The sequence below is a fragment of the Schistocerca americana genome, chromosome X (assembly GCF_021461395.2).
Source record: "Schistocerca americana isolate TAMUIC-IGC-003095 chromosome X, iqSchAmer2.1, whole genome shotgun sequence".
Classification (NCBI taxonomy): domain Eukaryota; kingdom Metazoa; phylum Arthropoda; class Insecta; order Orthoptera; family Acrididae; genus Schistocerca; species Schistocerca americana.
The window spans coordinates 894,168,745-894,181,717 of record NC_060130.1 but is presented as its reverse complement, the minus strand read 5'-3'; the positions used below and the strand labels follow the sequence as shown (position 1 = coordinate 894,181,717).

Here is a 12,973-nt window from a genome sequence, read left to right as displayed (position 1 = left end):
TCTCTAGATGTGTAGAACTGAATATGTTCTGTCTTCTTAAAATTGAGAGTGAGACAATTCGCAGAAGACCAGTCTACGACACTTTTAAGAGTATGTTTTACCATTTCTTCTATTGCTGTATGTATGCTTGGACTGATTAAAACACTAGTGTCTTCCACAAACAGAACCAGTTCTGCTTGTTATATATTAGACGCAAGATCGTACATATATGAGGCACAGTGGTGGACTTAAGATCGGGCCTTGGTGAACCCATACGTGATTTCTCCCTATTCGGTAGAATCTCCACTGATTACAGTGGGTAGACCATTAATTCCTAAAAACCTCAGTTTATTTAGTAGAATATTGTGATTCATTCAGTCAAATGCTTTTGATAGGTAACAGAAAATACATATTGGTCTGTTTTGTTTTATAGTGCTTCTATAATTTGAAGAGTTAACTTGTAAATGGCATTCTCAGTAGAGCAACTCTTCTGAAATCCAAACCGTGATTTACTGAGTGTATTATTCTTCCACAGGTGGGATACTATTCTAGAATATATCACCTTCCAAAATTTTTGAGAAAATGATGTCAGTAACGAAACAGGTTGGTAGTTATCGACAGCTTTCGTATTACCTTTCTTACAGTGGGCTTAACAACGGCACATTTCAATGTCTCTCCAAAAATGCCTTGAGTTAGATGTACATTGCATATCTCGGATAGAACAGGGCCTATTATATTAGAACAAACATTCATTACTCTGTTGGAAAAACGATCAAATCCAGATGGGCATTTATTTTTGAAAGAATATATAATTTTCTTAATTTTATAGGGATAAGTTAGTGACACATTTATATGATTAAATTTTATGAGAGTTACTTTTTCAACATACTGCTATGATTTTTCTCTTGGACTGTTGGTATCATAGATTATCACAATTAATGCAAACATGAAATACATTACTCATTAATAGATATTTGAGACAAAATACTTAAAAATATTTATTTCGAGCGTAACTTATAACTTAGGGAATAATCTAACGGTCCAACAGTGAAGACCTACGCTGACGTAGCACATATACACATGGTTTTCTCTGTTGCTGATTACCTTCCATTTCGCTTGATCAGGCATTCAGGCTATGTTACGACCAACAGTAAGGTATTTATATGATTTGCATGAAGGTATGAAATCTAAATACTTTATAAATTCCTTTCTATGAATTCTGCTGCATAAGAATGAAGAAACAAATTGACCATTGAAGGAATCATTGTTGCTTTCTCCTAAAGTGGTTTGAGGCAACCACAGATAGTTGGAACAGAATCTGAAAGCAGCCCCTTACGAATAAGACTAGGGATATATGTCTCTCCTTAATATATCTACATAACTGCTTAGATAATTGTAGTAAGTAATGAAAAATGACTTTTCCAGGTCAAGATATATTGCTCTTCATGACTGGAAGATGTCACCTGAGCTACATCAAATGGTTTAAATGGCTCTGAACACTGTGGGACTTAACATCTGAGGTCATCAGTCCCCTAGACTTATAACTACTCAAACCTAACTAACCTAAGAACATCACACACATCCATGCCCGAGGCAGGATTCGAACCTGGGACCGTGGCAGCAGCGCGGTTCCAGACTGAAGCGCCTAGAACCGCTCGGCCACAACGGCCGGCTCACCTGAGCTCCTGTCATTCCGGCTAAGTTTACGTGACGAAGTAAAGTGGACTTAGTTGCAGAAAAGACAATGAGGGAATTATTTGCGAAATTTAGTTAAATGTAATCACTTTCCATCTAGAAAGCTCATAGTGTATCATTCAGAGGCATAAGGGAGACATGATTTCAATAAAAAGTGCTATCACTTCATTGATATTGCACGAGTTTCACATGTGGTTCATCTGAAAAAGTCTTAACATTATTAATGAAAAGTAGTAATTTGATATGATGTGATAAGAGTCGAACAATTCGTCTGCACCACTGATTATTCACCTTAACGGATAGTCTATGTTTCAGTATTATCCTATTGTTACATTTCCAAATTGTGGACGATGAACATATCGTCAGAATAAACTTAATTGCTGGCAGACCAAGAAACTCTGTGAAATATAGAAATGAGGGGCCGTTAGCGACAAATCCTATACTGGCGTTTCCAGCTCAGCAGATCAAAGAGGCAGTCGTGTCCCAATAAACAACCCACTTTGTTTCAGTTCTTAATGAGACGCCTCTATAAGTCATTTAGGTTCCCTAGCTGAACGACTAGCTGATAAACGGCACAAAGTTTTGTCAAAACGAAGAAGGAACGCAGAATACTCTTGAAGACATTTCACATAAACAGTATTTTACCAGTTCCATGTTGAGACAGTCACACTTGCAGCCTATATGAACTCCATTAATTAAAAAAATAGACCTAATTCCATCTCTTTGTAAACTGTACCTACTCCCTGTGAAGAATTACCCCCTAAACCCATCTGCGTGACCATGAACCTGAGTGTCAAAATTGGGCTGCAGCTGAGGAGTTCTGCAACAGAAGCACTGAGCATACTTATTGCAGCTACTTTCACCATATAGTCATATAAGTTTTTTAACTGCGATAATGATAGAAGCTGAAAAAATGAATTAAAATTTGTGCTATAGCCCAGACTTGAACCCAGGTACCCTCTCACTCTTTTTTTTCTCATTTTGTTCGTTGTTCATCTTTGTGTTTGGTCGTTGCGGACGTCACATGACATCCGTTCAAGTTCGTTGTTGATTATTCACTCAGTTTTTCTTATTACAGAGGTCAATCAGCTATCTGACCGAACACGCTGAGCTACCGTGCCAGCGCTCACTAGGTGTATGTGTTAGTCATTACACCACCATAGAAGTATACGTAACATAGCTGCACGGCTTAGTCTAGCCCATTGAACTCCCTAACACAAACTTCAGTTCAAGACTTCAGCCTATTTTCTCCTTCTTAAATTTAATTATTTGAAATCATTTTTTCATCTTCTGTCATTATTGTAGATAAAGCTGAAGCTCATGTCTCAAGGAAAACTTAATTACATGAGATCTACTGATCATCTACGCTTAAAACACAGGCATGACTTCCCCATTACATACAAAGCTGGGTTGCTATTCCAATACCGAAGAGCCTCAGCAATACTGACGACTTAAGAAGGGAAAAATAGGCTGAAGGTGTGAACGGAAGTTTGTGTTATGGAGGGCGCTGGTCTAGGGTAATCCATGCGGCTGTGTTACCTATAGTGCTATGATGGTGTAATGGGTAACACATCTACCTCTAAAGCAGGACACCTGTGTTAAAGTCGTAGCTGCGGCACAAATTTCAGTTCATTTCTTCAGCTTCTATGATTATCGTAGTTAAGTTGAGACTAATATGTCTCAAGGATAATTTAATTACATCACATCTATATTTTGTTAATTGCTTCCAATGGAATCCAATATTGGGCAGCAGTTATAACAGAAATTAGCTGCCTTTAGTCAAGAAATAGGATGATGGAAGAGTGGCGCTATGGGTGTGTGTACTTTTACTTATCTTTTTGTTTTTTCTCCTCCTCCACCTCCTCATACCTCAGCACACTTTATAAGATTTTCATAGTCTCTCGCTCGCTACGCGCGAACTATTAGCATCACAGAAAAAATTTACAGGAAATTTCTATAGGAAATTTAATGTAGTTAAATGTTGTAGTGGGATACGTTTTCGATGGAGACCACAGTTTTCGACTTAAAAAAAAATTTGACGGTCATTTTTGTACGTTTTCCTTGGATAGTTCAAAACTACGGCCTCTAGCGGAAACGTATCACAACACAGAATTTAATTACATTAAAGTTCCTACAAAAGGCTCCTGTTCATTTTTTATGTAGGACTAATACGAGTAGTATGCATGTAGAGAGCGACAGAACATGAAAATCTTGCACGTGGTATTTGAAGGTACTCCAGGCTGCATAAAATCCATCGGTGAGGGAAACTGAATTACCTCATATAATTATCTTAATATTCACCATAAGGTAGAGTAATGTTGATAAACAAGAACCGGTCACTGTGGGCGGGCCAGAATCCAGAACGTTGCCCTCTAGTCTACAAAAAAATTTCAAATGGCTCTAAGCACTATGAGACTTAACATCTGAAGTCATCAGTTCTCTAGACTTCGAACTACTTAAACCTAACTAACCTCAGGACATCACACACATCCATGCCCGAGACAGGATTCGAACTTGCGACCGTACCAGCAGCGCGATTCCACACTGAAGCGCCTAGAACCGCTCGGTCACAACGGCCCGCTCTAGGATACAGGTGCATAGACTTCTGTGATACCTCATTCCGTTAATTCACGCAATTGATCGATGATTTTAAGCTCGACATAAGCTAGAGTAGATTCTGTTCTAAACTGTGCCTGGAATGATAGCGCATTGGGTTCCTTTGCAAACGTAAATAAACACAAACCGGGATGATGCAGCAAAGCAACTGAGAATTGTCATTAGCCTAGCTCTGGCTATGTTTATTTCCACTGCTGAAAATGATCGCTTCAGGTTGCTTAAAGAAATAGAAAAAATAGAGTTTAACTTCCCGTCAACGACGGGTCATTAGAGACGAAGCACAAGGTCATTTGGGAAAGGACAGGGAAGGAAATCGGCCGCCACGTTTTCGAAGCTACCATTGCGGAATTTTCCTTAAGCGGTTTAGAAAAACCACGCGGGACCTAAATCCGGATAATCGGACCACGATCTGCACCGCCACCCTTCAAAGTTTAGTGCCGCACCACTGCGCCATCTCGCTCGGTGCTTCTTAAGTGGACTGATTAATGAACGCAAGGGAAATCTTGAAAATTTTTTCAGTTTTCTAAATAGTGTAGCTCAAAAGAGGAGGAGGAGGAGGAGGATATTGGTGTTTAACGTCCCGTCGACAACGAGGTCATTAGAGACGGAGCACACGCTCGGATTAGGGAAGGATGGGGAAGGAAGTCTGCCGTGCCCTTTCAAAGGAACCATCCCGGCATTTGTCTGGAGTGACCTAGGGAAATCACGGAAAACCTAAATCAGGATGGCCGGACGCGGGATTGAACCGTCGTCCTCCCGAATGCGAGTCCAGTGTGCTAACCACTGCGCCACCTCGCTCGGTTGTAGCTCAAAGAATAAGGGTTGTATGTACATATAATGCTTACCACCTTTTAACACATCTCTTGTGAACAATGTTATGTATGACCCACAGCTTTTGATCAGACATTTTTTTGTGAATTGTATTTTGCGTCGCAAGTGAAATAAAGCATGTAAATTACTTGTATACAGCATAGGTACACATATTTCGAAAAAAAAGTAGAAGCTTGATTTCTTTACACGGTAATGTTCAAAGCAGACTTTTAAAAAGATGTTGCTTCATAAATTATGGTTCAAAAATTTTTAATAATTATTAGCGAAAATATCAGTAATAAACTCAGTTTCCTTTTAAAAAAGTCCTTAATTTTCAAAATCAAGTCCTAAGAATGGTCTGATTTTTAGTTAAGTATGTTTTAAGAGAGTATACAGAATTTCAGCCCTCTATTTTAGACTACTTGTTCTTATTTCTGTTTCTTTTGTGGATTCCAACACCGATTTTTCTGCATCGAAGAGTATCCTGCGGTTAATGTCAGTTAAAGCTCTTTGCACACTTAGTGCCCCAGGCGCTCCCACCAATTCCATAACCTTAAACCTTGACACTGTATCAACAACTAAACACAGTAGGTCATCCAGAATACCTATGTTCAAATTTAGTCCTACCGGAACTGTTTTTGATATCCGTTCCCGTAGACAATTATTCAAACCTGCATTTGGGTTTTGAGTCCTACCATATAATTACCTCTCTAATAATCTTGTCACTAAGATATTACAGACTAAAAAGTCATAAAAACAGACAAGTGTACAAAATTCTGTTTCTTACGCAGCTGTCTGGTGACATGAGGGCGTCTTCATGTGTGCAGACACTTTTAAATTCCTCTAATTTTGGGGCTGTCTTCGGTACAGTTTCCTCGAAGTAAACTTTTTCATTTTCAGAAAACTACAGAGAATTTTTTAAACGAAAATTTAAAAATTCGAATTTTTGGCTCTTGTCCACGTTCGAGTCTAATTAAAGACCGTCGTTATCGACAATTACAGCTAAATTTTATCTCACTGGTTCACAGAGTTGAGAATTTTTTCTGTGTCCTTGGCATCTAGTCCTCAGTATCATGAAGCTGCAAAGAAACTTCGTTGTTTATCATTAAATAGCTCTGACATAGTCGAATTCTTCTATGACGCGATGGGACGTTAACTGAAGAAATGTTTACCAGATTTTTGAGGCAACAAACCACACTTCAAACAACTTACGTGAATACGGTCGGGTGATGTCATCGACAACCATCGATATTTCGACAGGTGAACATCCCGTCATTTTCAAGGCTCAAATACAACGAGAAAACGCTATGTTTTCCTTTGAACATTTCATACGCCGGGAGCAACTCGAGTTTCACAAACCACGGTTACGCTAAGCTGTTTTTTTTTCCTTTGTTTATGATTATCTTCTTTCCTCGATTGTCCATAACTAAATAATATCTTAGTCTTTCTTTCTCGTGGCGTCCTGTCCTCCTCACCTGGTTAAATAGGTGGGGGGGGGGGGGGGGGGGGAGAGGAGTGTATGACAGTCCGTCAACATCAACATACAGATCAGTAGAGAGAGCACAGTAATTGACTTACGTGCGGCTGAAGGGAGCCATCGGTGGCGTCGTCGTTAGAGCTAGCATTCCCAAATTTACGTTGATCAGATTATGGACACCATGGAAACCCTAAATCAGGATGGCAGGTCAAGGCTTTACATCATGTTCCGTTCCACTACTAATCCAGTATCTTTAACAGTGCGCATCTCTCTCGATATATTGTTCTGGCTAAAGGTAAAAATTTTAGTATATCCAGATTTCTTCTTCAAAAATCTTTTCTTAGTCTGGAAGCTGATGTGCTTGGTTCAAATGGCTCTGAGCACTATGGGACTTAACTTCTCAGGTCATCAGTCCCCTAGAACTTAGAACTACTTAAACCTAACTAACCTAAGGACACCACACATATCCATGCCCAAGGCAGGATTCGAACCTGCGACAGTAGCGCTGATGTGCTTGTTCAATAGAAGATTCTTCTTATTTTGGAAGACACTCCTGGCCAGTGCTATTCTTCTCTTGATTTCCCTGAGACAACTATTGCCCTCCACACCTCTACCGAGATAGTGAAATTCGGTTACTTCATTTGCTCCCTGCATATTTTTGTGTCACTCTTACCTCCACCTCCTTTCTCACCTATAACCAAGACTTTTCCCTTCTTAATATTTATTTTTAGTTTTAGGTTTGTTATCTCTTAATTTAAAACGTTAAGCATTTAATTTAATTCTCTCTCTGACTTTGCCACTATTGCAGTGTCAATGGCAAATCTGATGCAGTGAATACGAATAGCATTAATTTTGATTCCAGTCGACTTTTCTTTAATTGTCCTTATTCCCTCCTCGATGAAGATAATAAATAACAAAGGTGATAGGGGGCACTCCAGCCTTAATTCTCACATACGGATGTGAAATCTGGAAGTTAGCAAAGCAGGAGAAAGCTCGCCTCGAAACTGCGCAAATGCGGTTTTGACGGCATATTAATAGCACTAGATGGACTGACAGAAAAGAGAATGAGATGATACTGCAAGGAATCAGAGAGATGAAACAACTACTGAAAGCTATAGGTCAACTTATGGCAAAGCTCAATGGAGACTTAATTAAATTCATATTTTTCTGCAAAACGTTTTCGAAGGCAAGATCGTAGGGAAGAAAACGAGGGAACGTCCGAGAACGTCCTATTTTTAAAAAAAATCATTAGTGAGATGGGATGTTCTTCATACATGGAGATGAAGAGAAATTCTGAAGAGAGGAAGATGTGACTGCAGATAAAAGGCTGAGCCTACTGAAAGAGGAAAGATTTCTTCTCTTTTTCAGAACAAAATATTAAATTCTTAAACGATTTAGTACCACATTACCTTTTTCTGTGTAGGAGACTTTGTGAAAAAGAAACTATATTTCTGACACTTTTTTAACAGTCTTTTTGTAATTTTATGTTACGTTTTGTGCACGTAAAAGTTCTGCAGGGACAAATTCTGGTATATCACATAGTATCATAAGTTTAGTCCCGTTGCTCCATTAAGCATTGCAGCACAACCCAGCATCAAACCCGCCTCCCCTCAGAGGCGAGTCCAGCCTGTAAGCGCGGGTCGCCGTATTGATTAGCATGCGCACTAACCTTCCGCGGGGTGTCGTAACCGCAGTACGGGCGGTTACCGTGCCACTGACCTGCACACAGCGGATCTGGTGCATCAAATTTTAGAACAAAAACTGTAAGACACGCAGGACCTGTGGTTGAAACAGAACTGCGTTAATTTTGGCGTGATTAGAGCCTCTGATAATAACCTAAATACATGAGAAAAATCCAAGGCAAGACAAAAAATCAATCTCTTCCACTGTGAGAAAGTGAAATATGATCCGGTCATTTTAGATGTTACTTGTGTTCTTATGCAGGCCCATTGCTGAGAGTAACATGTTTTGTATCAGGAACAGGAAGCTGCTCCTTTTTTTTTTTTTTTTTCAGAGAACAATAATAGTATCCATACTCAAAACACGCTCTCTTACGTCACGCTTTCAGCGTCAGAGTTCTACAGCACCGAATTATCCCGGGGGGCATTATTCGCTACTAATCTGCAGATGCACTCACAGTAACTGAATATAAATGCACCGCATCATCATTGTACTTGCTTTTGATATGGTATAACATAAAAATGGGATAAAATCGGAAAATGGGTGCACTGTATGGATAATTCACAAAAGCGGCAAGAGGTGGTGTGTCTAAACGGATAGTGTTTGTTTCGAATTGCATTACTGGAATTCCAATAATGACGAGAAATCTAATCCATTCCTCCTTGTTCTTGTGGACGTCCTTGCTGTCGTGGTTCTGTTAATAGAGCCGTTGTCTCGTCTCGAATTTGCTGTCATCGTGCGTTGGATTAGCTGTATCAAGTACATACATACATTAATCCTTGTTCCAAAATTTCATGAATACGACATTTCGTAATGATGTGGAAGGTGTCGCTTAAAAATAAATTTTCTTTACACCAAATAATTATTTTTTTAACAATTACTACTTCATATCTAAGAATTCATTGAGTAGAAGAATTCTATTGAGTAGAAGGAGTTGTCATTCAGAAATTCTTTTAATTTGCTTTTAAATGTTGGTTGGCTATCTGTCAGACTCTTAATACTATTTGGCAAATGACCAAAGATTTTTGTGGCAGAGTAGTAAAAAAACATCTTTTCTTCTAGTGCTGTAGCTATGCACTTCGCTGTTATTTTTGAACTGGGATGGGTTAGTAATGACAAATTTCATTAAGTGAATGTGTGTATTGCGAAGGTACTGTGAATATTCCGAGTTCCTTAAATAAATGTCTGCAAGGTGACCCCGGGTGGGTTCCAGCATTATTCTGTTTACACACTTTTGTGCAATGAATACTTTCTCTCTTAATGACGAATTGCCCCAAAATATGATGCCGTATGAAAGCAATGAATGCAAATAGGGATAGTAGTCTAATTTACTGATATGTTTATCACTAAAATTTGCAATAATCTTAATAGCATAAGTATCTGAACCTAACCATTTCAGCAGATCATCGATGTGTTTCTACAAATTCAATTTCTCATCAACACATATACCCAGAAATTTAGAGTATTCTGCCTTAGCAACAGACTTCTGTTCATAGTCTATATTTATCAATTGTGTTATGCCATTTACTGTACAGATTTGTATAAACTGTGTTTTCTCAAAATTTAGTGAGAGTCCATTTGCAGAGAATCACTAATTAATTTTCTGAAAGACATTATTTTCAACTTTCTCAGCTGTTTCTTGCTTGTAGGGTGTGATTACTATACTTGCATCATCAGCAAAAAGAACTAGCTTTGCATCTTCATGAATATAGAGTGGCAAGTCGTTAATATATATTAAGAACAATAAGGGACCCAAGACTGAACCCCGTGGGACGCCATTCTTGATACCTCCCCAGTTAGAGGACTCCACCGGTTTTAGCAGACTATCTGTATTGTTAAATTCAATTTTTGCACTGTTCCACTCATACCACAATACTTAAGCTCATCTAGAAGAATTTCATGATTAACACATTCAAAAGCCTTTGAGAGATCACAAAATATCCCAATGGGTGATGTTCGATTATTCAATGCATTTAATATTTGATCAGTGAAAGCAGATATAGCATTTTCTGTTGAAAAGCCGTTCTGAAAACCAAATTGACATTTTGTTAGTACTTCGTTTTTACAAACATGTGATGCTACTCTCGAATACATTACTTTTTCAAGAATTTTGGATAAAGCTGTCAGAAGTGAGATTGGGTGGAAGTTGTTAGCATCAGATCTATCCCCTTTTTTCTGCAATGGTTTAACAATAGCGTATTTCAGTCTATCTGGAAAAATGCCCTGTTTCAGTGAGTTACTACATATGTGGCTGAGAATCCTACTTATTTGTTGGGAACAAGCTTTTAGTACTCTGTTGGGAATGGCGTCATTTCCATGTGAGATTTTACTTTTGAGTGAATTTATTATTTTCCTAATTTCAGTAAGAGAGGTGGGTTGAATTTCAGTTTTATCAAATTGCATAGCGGTTGCCTCTTCCATAATCTCCCTTGCATATTCTAATGAATAGCTAGATCCTATTTTCTCTACAACACTTAAAAATGATTATTGAAAATGTTTTCTACTTTCGAATTCTTGTTAACAAACTTTTCATTGTGTTTGATAGAAATACAGTCTTCCTATGCTCTCGGTTGCCCTGTTTTCCTTTTAACAATATTCCAAATTGTTTTAATTTTATTATCAGATGTGCTAATCTCAGACATAATGCACATACTTCTGGACTTTTTAATAACTTTTCTTAATGAAGTGCAGTAGTTTTTGTATTGTTTCACTGTTTTGTGATCATTACTCTTCCTAGCTACAAGATGCATTTCCCTTTTCTGTTTAGAAGATATTTTTATCCCTTTAGTAAGCCATGGCTTTTTACAATTATATTTCACTGTTTTCTTGGGGAAACTGTTTTCAAATATACTCACAAAGGTATCATGAAATAGGTTAAATTTTAAATTAGCATCATGTTCCCTGTACACCTCATCCCAATCTAACTGTTGCAAGCTTTCCCTAAAATTTTGAATTGTAAAATCAGCACTGAATACACCTTACGTCACAAAAGGCTTTTCATTTGCAATCCAGTAGTTGTAGTTCGCTCAGGTACCAGTTTTCCTCATATTGCTGTAATGTAATGTCTGTATAAGGCTCTATGGCTTGTTCAAATGGCTCTGAGCACTATGGGACTTAACTTCTGAGGTCATCAGTCCCCTAGAACTTAAAACTACTTAAACCCAACTAACGTCACACACATCCATGCCTGAGGCAGGATTCGAACCTGCGACCGTAGCGGTCGCGCGGTTCCAGACTGTAGCGCCTAGAACCGCTCGCCCACCCCGGCCGGCTATATGAACAAAACCTAAATTAGTTACAAACTACGGCACGGTCACACTTTATTCAACATGTAAACGTCACTGCAGATATTTGGATTTAGGTTATGACATGACATCATTGGCGATGATGTGGTGCAGAGGAATAGCGAAATTCTACATGACTGAAGTGTCGAAACATCGATGTTGTTGATGCTCTCCTGAATGACTGTTTTCAGTTCAGCAATGGTTTTGGGGTTATTTATGTACACCTTGTCTTTAATATAGCCCCGTAGAAAGGAGTTGCAGATCCGGACAATATAGCGGCCAATCTAGGCCCATGCCACTGGCCTCTGGGTACCCAGAGCCAGAATGCGGTCCCAAGAGTGCTCCTCCAGTACTCCCCTGTTTCGATGGGGTCTAAGTCTTGTATGAACCACATCGTGTCGAAATCATGATCACTTTGGATAATGGGGATGAAATCATCTTCCAAAACCTACACGTACCGTTCGGTAGTCACCGTGCCATCAAGGAACATCGCACAGATTATTCCGTGACTAGATATTGCACACCACACAATCATCCATTGAGGGTGAAGAGACTTCTTGGTCGCGAAATGCGGATTCTCTGTTCCCCAAATGCGCCAGTTTTTCTTATTGACGAACCCATCCAGATGAAAATGGGCTTCGCCGCTCAAGCAAACCATACTGTGCATACTAATTCCCATCATGCCCCACGACCACCCCGTGCAGCTGGAACGTCCTAACGTAAATCTTTCAGAAGTTTTGACGATTTTTTTTTCGTATAGTTCAATAATTGTTACCCTGTATGTTAAAAAGCTGGGAATGCCAATGTTATATTATAGCGTATTAGCCCAAGGGCGTGTGAAATAAAGTTTGGCCGTGAGAGCTCTTGCGTACATAAGACATACTACCTCAGCTGCTGCCAAAGAATGTTTTAATTTCCACTATGCGTTAGTTCACTGAACGTCCTCATATGTCACATGCGGAGTGCTTCGGAATACAGCGGCTGCAGCAGCACAACGCAGAACATGCGTATCATTTCATGAGTATCCTTATTGTCGAAATTGTTGAATCACTCCCATATTTCAGCGTTCCATGGTTAAGCTAACGCTGTGTATTATTACATATATTTCAACGTAGCAAACTCTGCTTACATCGCATATTACTGTAACTAAACTACTTGCTAGTATTGCTAAGAGTACTTATTATCAAAATAGTACTGCTATTTCTGACTGATGTTAGTGTGCTTTCTTAGAAAATAGGATCATCTTTAAAATAAGCCATAACTAATGTCACAGCCACTTTGATTTATATTTTCCTGGACTTCTCCAATCAATGAAAGAAAATGTCCAGGGCTTTATCTTCTGACGTACTTTTCACAGAGCTATCGCTAGTAACGACCTGAAGAACTGTTACTACTACTATTGCTTTTTTTTATTTCATTATTTTCGTTTTGG

The 12,973-nt window shown here is 38.8% G+C and overlaps 1 protein-coding gene across 1 annotated transcript in view; it reads left to right on the top strand.

Moving 5' to 3' along the window:
• LOC124555755 (rhythmically expressed gene 5 protein) overlaps positions 1-12,973 on the top strand; it is a 177,972-nt gene that overhangs the window by 48,057 nt on the left and 116,942 nt on the right. The gene's annotated exons all lie outside the window — the stretch shown is intronic.